We start from the raw sequence: 6,000 nt of genomic DNA on the forward strand, positions 1-6,000 counted from the left end.
TGTCTGTCTCTGAGAGAGTGCAAACAGATAGTTTGCCAAACATCTAATAGGAAATTTATGCATAAAACCATGTCTCACCTCCAAAGAGCTAGACCCTTAATGGAAAGGAAAACTAGAATATATATGTATATATATTCCCTCATTTATCTGATTATTGACAGAAAGTAGTGATGACATGGAAACGGTCTCACCAAAATTTAAAATTACAATCTGGCTTTCAAGAGTTTCTTGCCCAAATTTAATGAAAAACAAAAACAAAAAACCTCACATGCTGTCATGCACCTAGCAGAACCAAACCCAAATCATTTCCCAGAAGGAAGAATAAAAACATAAACTCCTTTAGATCAGATTTCAAAGAATTTCAACCAATAAGACTGATGCAGCACACGTTCACAGTGAAATCACAGGTCCTGTGAGAAGGAAGAAGCCAGCGAATGAGCACTTAGACCACCAGACTCAGACCCCCGACGACTTTGGATATTGAAATCACCAGCTCCACAATGTAAGGGGTGCATATTTTTAAAATTTAGAAAAATTAAGTGTTTTGAAAAATAGGAATTAGGAATCATCAATTGTAATTATTCTCATTGTAAAAAAAAGTAGGACAAGTGAAATTTAAAATCTAATGATTTGCTTCTGATCCTATAAAATACTAGGTATCATGGGAGACCTTTTTTGCTGTAAAACCACTAGATCTAATGTAAAACCTAATTTTCTAGAATTTGGGGACTTACAGAAAGATCACAGAGAAACCAGGAAATTTTAAAAACGGGAACTAGCTAATATATGCATAATTTGCAGGACCCAGTACAAAATGTAAATGCACAAACCATTGTTCAGACGCTAAGAATCGGTTTTGTTAGAGGCTGGACGGGCATGTTACAGGAAGGAAAGCGAGGCTGGTGCTGCGGGCAGCCAGTGTGTAAAGAGTGTGAGTTCCACGTGGCGGCCGGCACTGCAGATCCAAGGAGGAAACCATAGGTTTTCAATGCACGGCTGAGACAGCTGGTATCCACTTTTAAAATAATACTGTTGGGCCCTTGCTCCTGGTTAGAGCCCCCGTGGGCCGAAGTATGGGGCGTTTCACTGGTGCTGAACTTCTGGCAAGGCCCTGAAGAGACCCGGGAGGTGGGCTCACAGGGTCACAGGTTTTCTGTAAAATTTGAAAAGATATTTTAATGTACTCTTCCTATTTGTTGTTTGTTGCTGCTGTCATTGTTTTTTAATTAAGTTTATTGGTACATTTTAGGTGCATGTAGTGATCACACCCTCACAGGGAATTTGAACCTGTACATGATATAGCCCCATTCCTTTTTACCCCCATTCCCCTCCCTTCCCTTCAACCCCTCTCTTCCTCCTTATTTACAAAAGTTTTATGTTTTTCCTTTTTTCCTTTTTTTCTCCCCCCACCCCATCCTTCTTTTGCCCCTCCCCTCCCTAGTTCCCCTGAACATTTTCTTCCTATTTCACAATGCGCTTTATTGTGTGTGTGTGTGTGTGTGTGTGTGTGTGTGTGTGTGTGTGTGTCTTGTTTTGGGTTTTTTTGTGGTAAGGACTGAACCCAGGTCCTCATGCTTTCTAGACAAGCATTCTATCACTGACTGAGTTAATGGCAGGCCTTTTATTTTACTTTGAGTCAGGGTCTCACTTAGTTACCCTGACTAGGTTCAAAGGTGCAACCCTCCTGACTCAGCCAGCCCAGCTTGCTTTGCAGTCTTTACTCCAGGACATTTCTTTGCATAGACTGCCATGAGAACGACCCTGAGCTGGGTTTGGTTTGGTTAGGCTTGGAAAAGCAAATTAAATAAAATATACACTGTTACAACACATATAAACTGTGGCACATGCTAAATAATATCACATGTTGTTTAGGTGTTCATGCATATACAGTGAAGAGGGAAGAAATGTTTGGGAATCATGTATAAGCTCAGAATGGTAATTACCTGTAGACCAGAGAAAGAGATTCATTGGGGAATGATTTGAAATCCTTCAGCCTTTTTTAAATGTACTGGTAGGTTCACAGGTACATTATACGTTATTTTATGTATTTATGTTTCCAATATATTTCCATATGTATGAAATATTTCATAATAAATTTTAGTAGAATAATCTTTTTAAAAAATGTAATTAAAGAAAAACTACCCCTCATAAAATATCAATTATAATATTCAAAATATTGGTGCTAAAATATGATGCCATCCTTAAAATTATGGGATTAAAACTGGAAAGTGAAAATATTCCATCTTTTCTCACATATTATTCCCAATTGAATTGTTTTCCAAAAGTAATTTGAGTAACTTTTAAACTACCTTCTAAATGTTTTGGGGAATATTGAGTAGTCATTCTCCTTATATTTTCTTTTACTTCTTTGTTATTTGAATTCTTTGGGATTTCCACAGGCCTATTTTCCTGACAACTTTTAATTTTATTACAGGATTATTTATTAATTGAACTTGACAGAACTTTTTGGTTTAACCAATGAAGATCCTCCTCAGTTTAACTGAATTGAAAAAGTTACTTACTGACTAGGATAGTTGAAAAGTCCAGGAGCAGCAGACACAGTCCCTGCAGGACGGTGTCCACCTCTTGACGCTTCTCTTTCCTGCAGTCACATGGCATTCAGGAGGCCCAGTCACCAAGATGGCCCTTGGCAAATCCGGGCTGGTTTCATCATTTCCAAGTTGGGACTCACAGAACTACCTGAGTCATGTGCCAGTTCTTGGCCCAGTCACTGTGATGGAAATACAGGTGGCCTCCGGCTGGAACACCTCTCCTGGAGCCAGGTAAATGCAGTCAGACCCACTAAAGCCACATGCACCACGAGGCAGGAGGAGATAGGTCATATGAGGAGAAAGTGATGCTGAGCAGAACAAGCAACAATGCCCCTGTACCTACGCGGGATGCAAATGTCCTTCCGTTGCCCAGTCGAGGTTCATGCTATGTCACATACTGCAGTGACCGCAGGGTATATGAGAAGATGTCCAAGTGCATGCTTGTGTTTAATGTTGAGTGCTGGCTGGGCTGATTTTCACAAGTGGCATTCATGGTGAGGTGAATTTCAACTTGTTTTTGTCTTTTGATGGTGCTGGAGAAGCATCCCAAGGGCTCAAACATGCTAAGAAGGCATCCTACTTCCTCAGCCCACCGAATTTTAGTTTAATTAAGACTGGGTTATTCCAAAATAGAGGCCAGAATTCACACATTGTCGAAAACTTACTGGCATTCACAGTGTTTCCTATGGAAGATTGTTACTTCCATGATAAAGTCTACATGAATAATAATGAATAATATATGATTCTGTAGAGCTTTCCAGTGTAGTTAAATAAAAAAGAAGGATTTGTTTAATATTGTTGGATTCAATGCTGTGTATACTGATGTAATGGGAAAATTATTCAGAAACATTTCATCCCTGAGAAAATAATACCTGCATTATCAATGCCTTGGTACACCTGAGCTTATAAAAACTATACCCTCTGAGCATTTGCCCTTGCTGGTGACTTTTTGCCACAAAAAGAAAATTATCTTGAAATTCAGTAGTATCAGCACTCAGTAAGATTTCTGTAACAGACAAAGATAAAATTACAGAAAGTCACCCACTGTCTTCTTAAGTATTCAAGAACGTTCTCTGAGAAGGTTCTCCACCGATCGACATTCCTCCCATTAAAATAGACAGCAATAATTTTGTTTATTAGAAGTTGGAATCAGAAAGCTTAAAACATATGTATGCATTACATATGGTTCACCTCCTGCAACAGGACAGTGAGCACCATGCTAGGACCTGGTGATGAAAGAGAATTACTCTCTTAAAGACTTAGAAATATAGTGGAGGAAATGTACAGATATGTAATTATAATACTTAGTGTGATAAATATTTTGACTGAATAATAGGTATTGTGGCACTTAGAATTGTGTGTCATCAAGAAAAACAATGGGATGAGATTTCAGGGGTGCTGAAAATACTTCGGTGAGGAATAACTGTCTTAAAGAAGACTTGGGCTAAGTGTTAAGGACATGTGGGAGCTGCCCAGGCATAGCGGGGAGGCAGGGATGCAAAGGCCAACCCAAGAAGGGTGAGCAGAGAAATGAACAAGGACACTGTGTTTGGTGAGTAAACACAGGCTTGAACAAAGGATGTGTGTAGCTCAAGTTGCGGGCACTTCCTGTGAACCTGGGAAAGGACCCACTAAAAACTGTCACATCCATCAAGATTTTATTGATGTAATTATAAATGCTTTGTCTTTAAAGCATTTTAATAGGTGAATATTCCCATGGGTGGTTATGGGAGGGAGGTCGGTTTGCTGACCTACCACTGAGGGCCAATTAGGGGTCAGCATGCTTTTCCCATACAAGGACAAAGGGTATATATTTCTGGCTTTGGGCCCTGTCTCACTCCATTTTATATAGCTAGCTGTAACAGAATACCTGAGGCTTGGCACTTTTTAATGAACAAAAATTTATTTATCATAGTTCTGGAGGGTAAATTCAAGATCAAGGTCCTGGCCTCTGGTGTTTGGCGAGGGCTTAGTCTCTACCTTAGGACAGCGCTGCGAATGTGGCATTCTTTGGAAGAAAGCTAAACACACACAGCAGAAAAGAGCAAACCCATGTCCACAGGTCTTTTCCTTTTAAACAGCGATATCAGTCTGCTCAGGAGGCAGAGCCTAAACACCTCCCATCAAGTGCCATCTTCCAACACTGTTGCATTGAGGCCTAAGCTTTTGACACATGCGTTAGAGGGAAGAGAAACATTCAAACCCTAGCACAAATGCAGTTTCTGTTGGAACTCCTCAGCTCTACAGTTTATCAGGAAAGCAGTAAATGAGGGTGGCTATGCTCCAATTTAACGTGAGTCAAAAAGAGCCGACTTTCCCCAGTTCGTACTAAGCAGCAGAGCTGTGGTTAGACCACTGCTGGATTCCTTCCTAGTCCTGCTAACCCAATAAAGCCCTCCCTTGAGAGTACCAGCCTGGGCTCTCCCTCCCTCTCATTCTTCATGTAGAGGCCATAAAAGAAGCTGTTCCTTCTTTGGAAAATGGATGCTGAACAGAGAAAAGAAACACTACTTCACTCATTCTCTGGCCTGCAGAGGCAGGAGATGAAGGGTTTTTCTTTTAGGTTTTTGCTTTGTTTTGTTTTGGGGGGCTTTTGTTTGTTTTTTGTTTGTTTGTTTGTCTTTTTGAGGCAGGGTCCTCACTATGCAGTTCAAGCTGGCCTGGAACTCACTTTGTAGCCCAGGCTGGTCTTGAACTTGCAAGAATGCTCCTGCCTCAGCCTCCCGAGTGCTGGGATTACAGGCATGCCACATCACACCCTGCAGAGTTTTTCTTTTAAAGCATCAGATTTTCTTCCCTCCTAACCAGCCTGATCTGTGGATGGCACACAAAAGAAATCTGGACAATGTGTAGGTTATAAGGAACATCGCATTCCAGCTCTGAATTTATTTCCCTCCTCTCACTCTCTTCCAAATATGTTAAATCCTAGTTAAGGTTTAAGGCCAGACATAAAAGCCTACTTAACACAGCACATGGATGAAATGTAGTACTGTTCCACCGATTAAAGTTCTGTCATGATTAGTGAACAGACAGGCTTGGACCATGAAACTCATTTTGAAAGGCATAAAAATATCCAAGAAGCAGGAATCCCAAGCCTTTGGGGGAGGTAGGAATTAGAGCTGGCCACCTTTAATAATTTATTTCTCTCATTCTTTATCCTCATTTGAATTTGAGAAAGTTTTTAAGGCTTGGAGGAGACTTTTCATTCCGAATAATCTCCATGAATTCCTTTTTGTGTACCCCACATGTCAGAGACTCACAATGATGCCACCATTACTTGCCAGTTGCATGAACCGTGACCTCGAATGGGTCATGGGTCAGTTTTAGACAAAGCACTAAATGTGAAATGATAAACCGCTTCCATGCCTATGATATTACGAGATTTTATTTTTCACATCATGGGTACAATGACATATTTTTGTCTTTATTTTTCAGCCAGCGATGATCA

This window comes from Cavia porcellus, unplaced genomic scaffold, assembly GCF_034190915.1.
Source record: "Cavia porcellus strain 051 isolate PalLab524CR breed Dunkin Hartley unplaced genomic scaffold, mCavPor4.1 scaffold_2, whole genome shotgun sequence".
Lineage (NCBI taxonomy): Eukaryota > Metazoa > Chordata > Mammalia > Rodentia > Caviidae > Cavia > Cavia porcellus.